This window comes from Arachis hypogaea, chromosome 12, assembly GCF_003086295.3.
Source record: "Arachis hypogaea cultivar Tifrunner chromosome 12, arahy.Tifrunner.gnm2.J5K5, whole genome shotgun sequence".
Taxonomy (NCBI): domain Eukaryota; kingdom Viridiplantae; phylum Streptophyta; class Magnoliopsida; order Fabales; family Fabaceae; genus Arachis; species Arachis hypogaea.
In genome coordinates, this window is record NC_092047.1 from 119,983,475 (window position 1) to 119,998,954 (window position 15,480).

The 15,480-nt window shown below is 28.4% G+C and overlaps 1 long non-coding RNA gene across 2 annotated transcripts; it reads left to right on the forward strand.

Annotated features, from left to right (window-relative positions):
* The first annotated feature begins 7,398 nt into the window (after positions 1-7,398).
* LOC112728952 (uncharacterized) lies at positions 7,399-9,857 on the forward strand. 2 transcript variants are annotated; one of them, XR_011869066.1, is made up of 5 exons: positions 7,399-7,736; positions 7,903-8,056; positions 8,587-8,993; positions 9,067-9,189; positions 9,583-9,857. It is a non-coding gene; the product is annotated as an uncharacterized lncRNA (long non-coding RNA). The 2 variants fall into 2 exon arrangements; XR_003166339.3 differs by lacking the exon at positions 9,583-9,857 and having other exon boundaries at positions 7,403-7,736; positions 9,067-9,539.
* Positions 9,858-15,480: the final 5,623 nt, after the last annotated feature.

Genomic DNA, 15,480 nt, shown 5'->3' on the forward strand with positions numbered 1-15,480 from the left:
AATTTTACAAATCCAAACCTTAAATCAAATTTTACACAATAGAATCTAACTCTGAACTCAAAATTATCAATTAATAAAACCAAAATCATAATCCTAAACCCATAAAAAAATCCTAAATCCAATTTTATCAATGAAAAATCAAAATATATATTAAAACCAATTTTATCAATCAATAGAAACTAGCTATGGAGCAAAATCGTCATCGTCTTCCGCTGACCAGAGGTGATATTGGAAAACAGTTGTCGTCGACGTCGTAGATCTGAGGTGTCGTCACATAGCAGAGGCGGAGGCAACGACAAAATTGTGAGCAGCGAGCGACGCAATGAGAGGAAGAAAGTGAGCGACGACGGAGGAAGGTAAGGGACGATGATGTGAGGGGCTGAGAGGAAGAACGTCAACAATGCGGTGAGAAGGAAGAAGGATTGAAGGAAGCGATGACAAGTGAGATTTTGAGTGAGAAAGAGAGGCTCCTATGAGAGAGCATAAGAGAGCGACAGAAAGAAGAGAGTCAAGTGAGTGAGTGACGGTGTGATTATGAATTAGGGTTTTAACTAATATATATATATATATATATATATATATGGTTAATTTTGTAATTTTTTATATATAGTTATTAAATGGGTACCTACGGGACGGGTACCTCTATCCCCGTCCCATTTATTACATGAGTACCCGTATCTGTTTTTCATGGAGAGAAAATTCTCCCCAAACCTGCTCTCCGGCGGGTAAATCCCCGTAGATACCCGTCCCACCGGGGAGAATTGCCATCCCTATATCAGATTATTTGAGTCTTTATTTCTTAAATCCAGTAGAAAATCTAGGAACAACACTCATTCTTCTCTAATTCACATCTCATAATTATTATCAGTGGTGTTATGATATGTGTAGAGCTCTCAGATCTAAGAATAAAGTAAAGCTTTTTAATGGATCAATAATCAAACCAGTGGAGTATGAACCAAAGTATGAAGCGTCGGATTGATGCAACAATTTTTTCATTTTCTGGATCAATCTGTCTCTTAGTCCAGAAGTTGCAAAGAGTATCATGTAAATCACTTCATCAGCTGCGGATCTATGGAAGGATTTAAAGAATCAATACTCTCGTGGTGATGTTTTCAGAGTTAATGCTTTAAAAGAAGAATTCTATGCTGCTAAATAAGGTGATCTCTCTATTACTTCATATTTTGCACAATTAAAGTCAAATTTTTGGTATGCCAAATTAAGCCATTTGCCTCGTACTAGAATATTACATTAAAATAATCATTTTCATTCATAAAATGCGTTAATTCTTCTCATGTCTATTATTCTTGTCATTATGCAAGACGAAAAAAGCTTCCATTTCTATTAGTAATACAAAGTTAGAAAATATATTTAATTTGTTGTATATAAATATATGGAGACCACTTTCAATCATTTTTACATTTGGACACAAATATTTTTTTATCATTGTAGAGAAAGAAATTAGATTCATCACATGGACATACTGCATGAAATTAAAATAAAAAATCAGAAAATTAATTCAGGATTTTATTAAATTAGTTTAAACTCAATTTGGTAAAAATGTTAAATAAATTTGAAATGACAATGACCTTGAATTTAAAATGGATTCTTATTACCTTTCAAAAAAAATCGTTTATGAAATCTCGTGTTGAGACTCCACAATAAAATGGTGTTGTAGAAAGGAAATATCAACACATATTAATATAGCACGAACATTTATTTTTCATTCAAATGTACCCAAATATTTCTGGCAATATGCAGTGTAATATTCAGTACATATCATGAATAGATTATCGAGTATTGCTCTCAAAAAATTAAACTCCTTATGAAGCATTGTTTAGTTCAAAACTAGATTTAATGCATTTAAAGGTGTTTGGTTGTTTAATCTTCGAATGCACACTTACTAGCGGAAGACAAAAATTAGATTCAAGGTCTAAAAAATGTGTTTTCTTGTGCTACAAGCCTGGAATCAAACAAAGTATACTCTTGAATTAAAAAATTAAGAAAATTTCTCCCAAAACACTAAATTTTATGAATTGGTTTTACTTTTTAAACAATCTTTGTCTACTAAAATTGTTATTGATAATCCAACATTTCTACCAATTGAACAAAACACTAATTCTGATTCTCATTATGTACGAATTTTTTTCTTATTTTTCATGATTTTGGACTATTTTAAATCTATTTTACTTACTGCATCAACTGTAATTTTTGATGATCAACTTCAAACCTTCACACCTACTGATTTTTTAATTAAATTTTTATTCCCAAAACATTTTGCTTATCTTTTGTCCAAACTGTAATTAATTACTTGATCTACATAAATTAAGTACTTTCAGCTTGTAAAGGAATGAAATAAATATTGATGCTAATAAATTAAAATAAAATTGAGGTGAATTCTGTTAGAATTATATAATTAGACACGTTGGTTAGTATTAGTAGTGTAGTAAAATTTTATTAAAAAAATTTGATTATTTAATTATTTTCATTCTTTTTGTAAATATAAATAGTGTATAATATTTCTTATATTGTTACGAGTATTTATTCAATTTAATCACTAAATATTCATTAATTTCTCTCTCCTTCTCTTTTCAATTTTCAATTTCCTTCTCTTATTCCATTGCTATTAAGAGCAAAAACTTCAATTCAATTTTTTTTAACATCACATTCTGGTACTATGTTATAATCATTGTATATTTTTGCCGGTTAAGTTGAACATTGAAATACCTTTTACTTTAAAGTTTTCAAATAAAGAATCTTATTTAAAAAATAACTATTAAAGTATATATACGTGCACCCACATAAATAAGTCGAGTAGATAAGAGTACGCTGGCATAATAGTTGCATCTAATTACGTAGAGCTTTCAATTTTTAGAGGAAGACAAAAGAGCAAACCAATGATTTTAGGTTGCGATAATGCAACAACCAATCATTTCAAGGATAGGGAAATAGACATTTCATTACGTCATTATACGCATGATCAATGCCTTTAGGTCCATTTATTTAGTTGGAAAATAAGGAGGAGCCATTACGTGAAATGATAATGACCCATAATAAGAATAATTCTTATATGTTTCATAATATAGATGCTTTTCTTTTCTTTTCGACTATCTGGTGGATTTGGAGAAGCAGAAATAATGACTTATTTAATATAGATGATTCATGGAGTGCTAGTAAAGTGGTGAGTTTGATTCGTAGTTCAGTAAGGGAGTTTCACACTATTTTTGCTATGCATCAATCTCTGTCTCCTCCTTCACTTTGTTTGCATTGGGTTCCACCTCCAGTTCATTCTGTTAAATTGAATTGTGATGCTAGTTGGTTTGCTCCTTCTGGCTATACTGGTTTTGGTTGTATTATTCGCAATCCTGATGGATGTTGGTTGAAAGGTTGCACTGGAAAAGTCGAAGTGTGCAGTGTTCTTTTTGCTGAATTGTATGCAATTTGGAGAGGTTTACTTCTTGCTTGGGAGAGTGGATTTCGTGAGGTTATTTGTGAAACAGACTGTTTAGAAGCTCTTTTCTTGGTAAACCAAAGAATGCTTAGTAAGGATATTCCGGAATGGGATTTGGCAAAGCATATTCAGGAGGATATGAATTGGAATTGGAGAGTCTCTATTCTTTTAATTCAGAGGACTGCAAATAGTGTTGCAGATTGTATGGCTAAAGCAGCTGCTTCTGTCGCGGACATTCACTCGAATTGGAGCCAACCATGGAGTGAATTTCAACATCTAATAGATTTAGATATGACCCTAGCCAATTAATTTGGTTTTGTCTCTTTTTTCTTTCTTTTCTATTTAGTCACCAAAAAAAAAAATATAAATATTTCATTGTTTGAAGCCTAACTTACTATTTCATAATATTCTTCTATCCTTGGTATAACCAAAAATTTTCTAAAATAAGAAGATATTAAGCCTTAAAGGTGTCAATTTTAAACTATTGACACTAAAATAAAATTAAATATATATACTGATTATTATTTTAACTGCATTATTGCAACTAAATACAAAATATCAGAAAGAGTAAATGAAAAGAGATAAATTATAATTTTAGGTGACGGAATATATTTAAATTTCTCAATTATGTTTAAAGTTTATATGATCTTTTAAAATTAAACAATTATATTATTTAGTGTAAAAAGTAGAAACTATATATACTACAACAAAACAATATTTTTTACGACAATTTATTTATTATTTAAAGATAATTTTATCCATTACCAAAGTTTTTCACAACAATTATAAAACTGTTGTAAATTTGAACCTGCGATTTTATACAATTATTAGTAAAACTATCGCTAAATAATTTGCAATGCTTTTGGAAATATCAAACCGTCCCTAATTTGTAACATAATTTATAGCATTTATTAGATATTTTTTTATTGTTTTTTGCTGCGGTGTTATCTTCCCATCTCTTCTCTCTTCTCATCTCGAACAATTATTAGGATTTTTTATAAAATGTATATTTTTCTTTTTTATAATTTTTTAAATTTTTTTAATTTATTTTAAATTTTTTATGTTAACTAATATTAACTTTATCCATTTTAAAAAAAAAATAAATTATTTTTTACAAAAATACTCTTTAACAAAAATTTTATTCTTTTGTCATTAAATTTTGCTTATAAAAATATTCTTTAATAAATTATTTTTTATTAATTAAATTATTTTCTTATCAAAATATTTTTAAAAAATTTAATAATTAAATTTTTTAAGAAATTCTTCAATAATTTTTAATTATTAAATTGTGATTTTATAAAAAATTTTATTAACAATTATTTTTATATTTTATTATTATTTTTTCGATATCATATTATTTTAACATTAAATAAACAAATCTTACCACTGTTAATATATATAACAATTAATATATATTGATATAAAAAATAACCTTACTAAGATTTTTGTTATTTAAGGTTAAAATAATATATTGATATCGAAAAATTAATAGTAAAATATAAAAATAATTGTTAACAAAAATTTTAATAAAATCACAATTTAATAATTAAAAAATTATTAAAGAATTTCTTAGAAAAAATAATTTAATTATTAATTAAAAAAACATTTTGATAAAATACAATTTAATCAATAAAAAATAATTTTGTAAAGAGTATTTTGGTAAGCAAAATTTAATGACAAAAAAATAAATTTTTTGCTAAAAAATATTTTTGTAAAAGATAATTTATTTTTTTAAAAATAATAGATAAAGTTAACATTAGTTAACATAAAATTTAAAATAAATTAAAAAGGAGATTTTTTTTTAAAAGTGATATGGGAGGAGAATGTACATTTTAAAAATAAAAAAAAATGTCATTTTAGCATCTCTTAAAAAAAAGAAAGTAGAATTTTTTCTATAAATATTATAACATTATTTAATGGAAGCACTTAATTAAGGATCACAAATATATATATATATATATATATATATATATATATATATATATATATATATATATATATATATATATAATAACTATATGTATAATTTGGTGTAGTGCATTAAAAAAGCAAATCTTATCAATTAATTTTAACCTTCCTTTATAAGTAATTAAAAAAATCAAATAGAAAAGTGTATGCTACAAACAATATCGCAAACTTTATTTTTCTTTAAATCAATTCATTTGTGTGGTGGGAACCAAGTGAATCAAAAAGGTAATTAATGTGATCAAACTTTGCAATTGATTAACTTAGAGATCAGTATCTTTTATCATTACAACTTGAAACTTTTCAGCCCATAATTTCAATAATATGTTGATGATCATTGATTATGTGGAGGCATAATGACAACACGAATCAATAAACTAATTAAAAAGAACGGTTAAATTAAAAAGAACCAAACTAGTGTTATTACTTTTTTCAACCATATCAATTTAAAATCCTTTGATTTTCCACCATGAGTGAAACTCTTTGCATTACAAGTTGTTGTTGTTGATTGATTGTTCATCATAAATGTCAATCAAATACATGTGCGCACTTACGTGACATCTTTGAACTTATTATAACCCTTCTAAAAAAATATCTCAAAATTTAATAACATTAAGAGGAAGCCTTTTACTTCTATTTGCAGCCATCATCATAGATTCATAGCAAAATTTTGACACTTGTGAAAAAGCTTGGGAGATTTTTCTATACATAAATAATTAGCCACACTTTGTGTATGTGTTACACAACATTCTTGCTCTTGGATCCGTAACGTAATTAGCTAGAAGCTTCATTCATATCACTAATTAACCATAATATATACCATGTTTTGTTAGTTCCAAAATTTCTATACTATACGAAAATCTTTCACGTTTTAAACTTGAAATGAAATGACAAATTTATTTACATTTAATTTATTTTTGGTCCCACGAAGCATAAATTAAACCCGTCAAAACCACCACCATAATTATTAGTTGAGTAAATAATTAAATTAATTTTTGAAAGATCACTCATCTTTTAAATTAATTTTTAAATTTCTTTTAATTAAATTCATCCTTCAAAAATTTTAAATTAGTTATGTTAGTCCTTCTATCACTTTCGTTGCTAAAGACGTAAAAGTTTGTCGATGCAACATGTTAAATGACACATACACAATACACACCTAGTAGTTTTAATTGGCAGTTGACATAGTAAGTTTATGAAATTAGATCAAATAAACCTCAATTTGAAAGATTTCAATGTCTCAAATTTTTTCTTCAAGTAGAGTTTGATTTGATCTAGTTTCATAAATTTATCATATTAATAGCCAATTAACACTGTTATATGTATTGTAGTATTACTTACCATGCTATATCAATAAATTTTGTCATTGTCAATAAAAAAATAACAGAAAAACACACGCAATTAATTTAAAATCTTTAAAAGACGAATTTGATTAAAAAAATCGAAAACTAATTTAAAAAATAAGCGATCTTTAGAAACAATTTTGACCATTTACCATTATTAGTTTTATGACAACATATATACTTAATAATTGTTATTTCAAACATTTTACTATATTACTCTAGCATATTCATTCAAAAAACTTATACTTAATATTTAATTGTGTTTATGATATTAAGTACTTCAGATATATGAAATAATTACTTTTATATATATACTAACATACTCGAAAACAATAAAAATAGTAACTGTTAAGACCCAACACTAAAACTCAGGTCCAAACTAAAGGCCTAATTCAAGGATTGATCAGGGATGGCAATTTCCCCCGGCGGGGCGGGTATCCGCGGAAAATTACCCGTCGGAGGACAGATATGGGGAGCATTTTCTCCCCGCGGGGATGGGGGGCGGGGACCCATATAATAAATGGGGCGGGGGCAGGGATAGAGGTCCCCGCCCCGTACCTGTTTAATCCCCGTTATATAAATAGAAAAAATACCCTTTATATATATATATATATATATATATATATTAGTTAGAAAACCCTAGCCCCCTTCAATCCTGATTTGTGATTTCTTCTTTGGTCCTTTTCTCTTTTCTCCCCTCTCGCCTCTCCAGTCCGCCTCTCCTCTCACCACTGTCCGCCACTCCGTCGCTCCCCAAACCCTACTCATCGCTTCCTCGTCTCACTCTCAAGGTAGCTGCAGCACTCGCTGGCTTGTCACGCGCCTGAGATTACCTGCTCGAGAAGAACCTCGTCGCCGCCTTCACGAGAGCGTCACCGTCGCCGTCGCCGTGTTCCCAGTAATAGTGAGTTGTGTGCATCGTCATTGCGGTTTTCGTCGCAGTAGTGAGTGTCGCCATCATCCTCGCAACAACCTTCGCAGTAAGCTAGTAACCCTCAGCTCTCTTCCATCTTTCAATTATTTTGTGATTGTTATAATTTCTTCTGATTTTCTGTGATTCTGGTGATTACTGTGATTTCTGTGAATCTGTAATTTCTCCTGATTTTTTTGTGATTATTGTGATTTCTGTGATGTCTTACCCTCAAGGTCACTGTAGCAATCGTTGGTTCATCGCGCGCCTAAGACGCCCCGGCCGAGGAGAACATTGTCGCCATCTTCACGGGAGTGTCGCCGTCTTCACGAGAGCGTCCCCTTCTCCGTCGCAGCAGTGAGCGTCGCCATCGCAGCAGTGAGCATCAAGGTTCACCTTCTTCCGATTTGATTCTTCTATTCTATTTCTCTGTGTCAATGATCTTCTTCCTTAAAAAATTTTTCATTAGTTTCTAGGTCATTGTAAAATTCATAGACTCTGTTCTAGCTAATAAGTTCAAGTTTACACCCCCTTTTGAAAAAAATGGCAGTGATTGATGAAATAGATAATTAATTCCTAAAGGAATGCAGGTTTTTGCTGTTGATGATGATCGAACATGTCTTATGGTTTTAAAGATTTTATTTAAAAGTGACATTTTTTTCTTCAGTATAAGTTAATTTAATTTGAATCTATATGTTATTTTGTTGTTTGGTTTTTCATGTAACAAATTTTATCATAAGTTTTGTTTGATATGCATACTCTTTCAATTTTAAGTGTGTGCTCATCTGAAGTTATCAATGAAGTAAAGCAAATTCTCATACAAGATAAGAAGGATCTGCCTATTATTCAATTAACTAAATTGGTTTTGGTAATGAAATTTTCTTCAAATATTAATTTTTAATTTTTGTAAAAATCCGTAGAGATCCGCGGAGACTCCGATCCCCGGCCGATATGGGGTCCCCGTTATCCGTCGCTGGGATGGGGCGGGGACGGGGACAGATTATGGAGGCGGGGGCGGGGAGCGGGGGGCATGTCTCCGCCCCCATGGGGACCCGTTGCCATCCCTAGGATTGACCCTCATTCGACATCAACCTTCTCTTAAGAAGTCGGATCTAACTTCGACCTGCTCTAAGGAAGTCAGGAGTAAAGATTAGCTGGCAGATAACACCTATTTAAATAAGTAACCGTCCCTAAAATTTCTCAACTCACTTTCAGGAGTCATATCCCAACTTTTCTAAGATAAAGGGACGGTTATCCTCCTTAAAAAGTGGAACTACTCCAACAGTAGTTATTGGTTCACCACTATAAATACACTGACACCCCTCAGGTATCACTAAGTTCCAATACTCTCAAAACTTGCTTAAACTCTTGCTGACTTAAGCATCAGAGTGTCTTTGCAGGTACCACCCCTCATTATCTCATACACACAAATTGGGCAGAGACTCCCAGATGCGGACCAAGTCAAAAGGCTCCCTCTTTCAGATGATTGGGTTAATCCAGCGAGTCCAGCCGACTAATCTCCGGTTACCCATCGTAACAGTAACATTCATTAAAAATGTTTTATTATTAAAAGTAATAAATAAATTAGTTGGTTTTAAAATTTTTAATATTATTTAAAAATAATTAATCTAATTAGTAAATTATCTCTTTAATTTTAAACCGTTAACATAAAAAATAATAAGTATAACATTTCTTATTTAGTAATTAATCGCCCTATTGATACACATTACTATTAATTACAAATAGCATTGTGTTATATATATATATATATATATATAAAGAATTATTGTAGAAATAAGACCACCTTTTTTGAAGCCAAGTGTTTAGTCTCATTATGATTATTCAATATTGATTAAAAAAGCAATTTGAATTTCAATTTGGTGTGGTTTCTCTTTGGTGGTGATTGTTGCTTGTAGGCTATTGGCGATGTTGGGAACCACGTCATGTCTTACGTCATCACCCGAAGGTTCTTTTGTTCAAAGAGATGAGGGCCTAGAACAATCCTATTATTGTCTATTTGGATTTAATGATGAGCCCACCCAACTCACTTCCCACCGTTTTTTCGTAAAAAAAAAAAAAACATTATCTTCTTAATGATTTATTTATTAATTGGGAAATTTGTAGTATATTATATGTCACTTAGTACCATCGGTATCCAAGTCATATCAACATAGGTTTAAAGAGTTTCTTATGGAATTTTTTTCAATTTTAAACATCCGATTTCAAAATCTAGAATCAAAATACTTATCACTTTGACAATTTATGTTAGTATATTTACAGGAATCTACAATAATAAAAATATAAAAAATTATTTTCTCATAAAAATATTTATTTGGTCACACTTTAAAAATATAATTATAAAAAAATAACGCTTTTAAATAAAAGTAATATTTTTATAATATACTAAAATCAAATCATAAAATTCATTATTCAATAACAATTAAAAACAAAAATTTTATATGAAGATATTACAGAATTTTTATTAGAGTATTCACTATATTTAATTATTTATAGAGTATGGGATATATATTGTGTTAATTTACACTCTTTTTTGTCCTTAATTATATTATTAGATTAATATGAATTTTAATTCAATTAAATTTTATATCTTATCCAATGATATATGAAGTGTGAGTCGGTATTATGTTCATATACAAATTACCAAAACATAATTTAAATTTGCGGCTTTTTAGGTGGCGTCACAAAACTTTGTGGATTCATACATGGCCTAACCAAATTAGGTGACTAATAATTGATTAAAAACAATAGGAAAAGTATACATTATTTAATTAAGCTGGCCAAAGTCATAATTTCAGTAATTAATACTAGCGGGTTTGGGCCGTTTAGCTAGAAACAAAGCATTTTAGTTTTGTAAAATATCATTAGAGATAGGGGTATTCAAGCACCGGATCCGATTTGCATACCCGCGATATTTATTTGAATTCGATTTGAAAATTACGGATCTCGATTCGATCCGCAAAATTATTGGCTTGGCTCGGATTCAATCCACAAACGTTGTCAGATCAGATTACGGATTTCATGTACATATCTGTATATCTGCGAATTCGCAAAAATAAATAAATAAATAAGTAAATATTCTTTTTATGTTTTATTTTAACTAATAATTATCATATATGTTGTATTATTTTATTTTATTATTTAAAAAAAATATATTTAATAATATTTTAAGAATAAATATATTTAAAAGAGTAGAAAAATTAGTATTTTATTAATATTTTTTAAATAAAAATAAGATTTTTAAATTATTTATATATTTTGCGGATATATCCGAGATCCGATAAATGTGCAAATCGAATCCAAACTTAAAAATTACAGATATTAGATATGATCCGATCTGATAACTTTAGTGTAAATTGAATCGAGATTTTGACTATATCCGATCCGATCCACGTTCATCTCTAGTCAGAGAGCTGCTATTTCTAGCGGTTTCATCACTATATTGTTTCCCTTTTAATTTTAAATTGCGCCCACCACTAACTTAGCTTGTTGATGATCACTTCAAAAATATTGAACGTGTAAAGTCTTTTGCACATTGCATGCATCATCGTCGTCGCATAATTAATATTGTTAATAATATTATTCAAATAAGAAGGTGCGTGTAGCATAGTTAAGACTTGTCACATTTGTTTAGAAGAGCACGAGGACAAGAATATATATGATTTTTTTTTCTTTGGAAAAAAAATTATAGAATTTTATTTTTTATTGTTGTAGCCATCGTGATAAATAGACAGACTACTCAATCATATTTTATAGAAAGTTAAGGTAAGTTCTTTATTATTAACCACCGTACGTATCAATGTTCATCACGTATTCTTTTTTTTTTCCAACTATATTATTTAATTTTATGGTTAGCCTTATCGACGTACAGGTATTATTTAATTTCATGCATCATATATTCATATGAATAAATTATACTTCATACTCTTCAGTTTTTAACAATATTATTGTGAGGACTATAACGGCAATTATGGGTCATGCATATTATTTGTGTTTATACTTTATAACGAGTGACACAATTAATTAATTACCAACATAATTCAAAATCTGCTGGCTTGAACGTAGATTTTAGACTTTTAGTATTACAAATTCAAAATCATTTCTGGATATTATAATTCTAAAATTCAAGTTGCTATCTGTCATTGAAACCAATTCGTGTGGCGAAGTTTGTCATTGGGGTAATAACTAATCACAGTCAAAATCATGTGTATGTAATACAATAAGAGCCACAAAAAATAGGATATTAATTTTATTTATGTAACTTTTAAAGCAAGATAATAAAATGTAATATTTTACGTGCAACGCTTTTGGATTCATGCATGCTAATAATAAATAATAAATGTACGTGAGGGTTAATGTGTGTGTGTGTGTGTTTTTTTCCTTTCAATTAAAGTTATTATTAGTACTTAGTCCAATGATATAATCTTAAAAAGATAAAATAAATATTTAAAAAAAAAGTAAATAACAAGAAAAAAGAGAGACCAAAGAAGAAACTATATGTTGGCTATATTCAACTAATATAGGTTTCACTAGAGAAGAACAAATAGATATATAAACTCATCCACTGATATGGAAAAAAATGTAAATGAAAATCAACAACTTAAAATTTTATAATAAACAAAGAATGATATGTATATAATAATATATATGAATGATTGATATATCCGTCATCAACTAAAATTATTTAAAATTGCCTTTAGAGGAGCTAATAAATTGATTCAAGACAAGTGTAATGATCAAGTGTTAGGAGAGCATATCCTCAAATTAAATGATGGCTAAACATAATCATAAGCCCAATTTAATTTATTAACTAGCTGATTATTCTTCATAATTCTTCATTATCCTTTAGCTTTGTTAGTACTTAAAGCGAAATACACATTTATCAAATAAAATAAAGTAGAACAGTAGAACACATTACTATTCATAATTCAGATTCAGTGTATTAAGTATAACAAGCATTGTTGTTGTTGTTGTTGTTGAAACAAGATTTTGTAGATTCAGTAGTTTTCCTTCTTTTCTTTTCCAATTATACTTTTATTTTGGTTGCCAAAAAAGGGTAGTTTAGAATAATATAATAAATTATGATTCTGGTTATATTATGAACTAGGTAGCTAGTTGAGTTAGCAACAAGAAGTTAAGATAATGATATTTATTATTTGAAAAGGAAATTTGGCCAAACAGCAATACCAATTCCTTTGCAATTTGTCAAAACACAGAATTGAAATTGTAAGGACCTTGTTGTCTAGTTAAGACCTTTGAGGGAGAGGAAGGTGAGTCATCAATGTGGGTCCATTTTGTGACTCAGCCATGACTGTAATACGCACAAATTAATATGTCGGTTATTATTATGGCCATGTATTTGATGATGCATCATATCATACATACATCATCATTCATCCATTGCCATGCATCATAACATGGCTAATACACACATCATGGATCATGTGAATCCTTTTGCCGGTTACTTCTCTACCCTACTGCATTACTACTATTCTACTAGCATATATATTATAAAGGATTAATTATTCTACTAAATTTTTAAGAAGATTTTTAGATTATTTTTAATTTTGTAATTCATTTTTTAAAAAAATATGTAATCAAATATTTAATTAAATTCTTAATTATGAATATCTTTAATTTACAGATAAATATTGAGTTAATTTTAATAATTTTCATACTAAAAAAGACTTAATTACAAAACTAAATAATGTAAGAATTTAATTAAAAAAATATATAAAAATTTAATTATAATTTAGTAAAATAACTAAATCTATTATAAAATATATTTATATAATTGATAAGGAACATTAATTTTTACTATCAATATAAGAGTTAGTTAATGAGTGATTTTAAGAAAATGTTAGAAAATTAATACTTTTAGTTTAAAAGCAAATTAAATAAATATAAAAAATATTAATCACTTAGAATTTTTCTTCTCTTTATTCTAAATATTACGAGCCTAGATGAATGTCTAAACCTCATGGAATATTAGTACAAAATTTAGCTAATTTTTATTAATAAAAAATAATTACATACAAAAGTGCATTGATGTTGGTAAATTTGAGTTTGAAAAAGGTTTAGGGGTTGGGACCCTTTTGTGTTTGTTCCTTTTTTGACTCTTATAAATTGTGGGTAGCCACCAGACAAGGGGGGTACTTGTTGGGTCCCACTCCACGTCAACAACACATGTGGATGTATGTGTTGGTGTTTGATTTTGCACGCCATGCGTGCCTCTCCATAACTTTAACACGTCTCTTCCATTTCATGCATTAAATTTTATGATATGATTCATACACAACTAGTATGCTCTCATCTAATTAATATTAAGAAAAAAAAAAAACAGCTCAATCTATTTTGTTTTTCATTCGCAAAAGTTGAATTTATTAATCATAGTTATATGGCTTCACGAAAATACACAACAAACTTAAATTTGCAAATTAAATATGTAAATAGAGATTAAACGGTTTAATTAGATATCTAAAATTCAAAATACACATAATACCTAATATATTTCTGTTGAAGCCCGTGGTCAAACTTCAAAGAGTGGAATTCTCGTTTAAAAAATGACCCAAAACTATTGTTATAGTTCAAAACCCACGTGCACTCCACTCAATATTCTTCTTTCTACTACTATTACTACAGCTACAATTCCAATTTTTCAATCTCAAAAAGCATGATACGCATGCAAAAGCTTGCCTATTTTTATGGGTACAAGCACAACTTGGTTTGAATTATAAATTCGTTATGTTGAGATGAAAAATTTCGACGCTGTTTTTGTTTCATCTATGACTTTTTTTTTCTCTTCTATTTTATTTTAATTTGGTCATGTGGATAAGGTTTAGGATTTGGACTTCAAATTTTCTTCAGCTTGACCAGCACCACCCGTGAATTGTATTTGGCCTTTTCTAGTCGAAGTAGGTATTATTATTTTAACATCAATTTTGTGACGCAATACTCAAAAATAATGATTTTCCTCCCTAAGTTTCATACTAATTAATAAGGAAATAGACATTTCCTTAAATATCTTGCAACAAAAAAAGCACCCCACTTCTTTGACTAATCGTGAAATGAAAAATACAAGGGTTGAAATGTAAGCATGATTATGTACCATTAATCAAACTCTACTAAAAGCTACTTTTATCTAAGAAAAGTTCACCTTTATTTCTACTCAACTCATCCTAAGGCCGTTGTTCATCTATTAATATTAGAATTTTAATAATAAACTTTTTCGAATATAACATTTCAACGTTTTTATATACTTTAATTTTGTATTTCTAAAAAAATACTTTAAAAACTAAAACACTTGTTATTTATTTATTTATGAATTATATAGTTGACTAACTTAACATAACACATGTCAATTCACATATCAGTAGTGCTAAGAATCAACATATTTTATGATTTATAATCATAAATTAATTTGTTATAAATATTTTTAATAATATAAAATTATATATTTTTTAATAATTAAATACAATTTTAATAAAAATAATGGCATAACGGCTGACGCTTTCGCTTCACATATTAACTATGATTTTATTATAAAAATATTTTCATATGAATAACTACTAATTTTGATAAAATAATTTTATATTATCAAATTCTTCTTATTTCTTACTAAGCAACTTCACTCTTTCAAAAACTGAAAAATACACATAATTCTTAATAGTTTTTTTTTTCTTTTTGGTGACAACACATAATTCATAATAGCTATTGTTTGTTATATATGAACAAAATACTAAAAAAAAAAAGAAAGAAAATACATGAACAAAATAGTAATTTATGAACATGGAAGA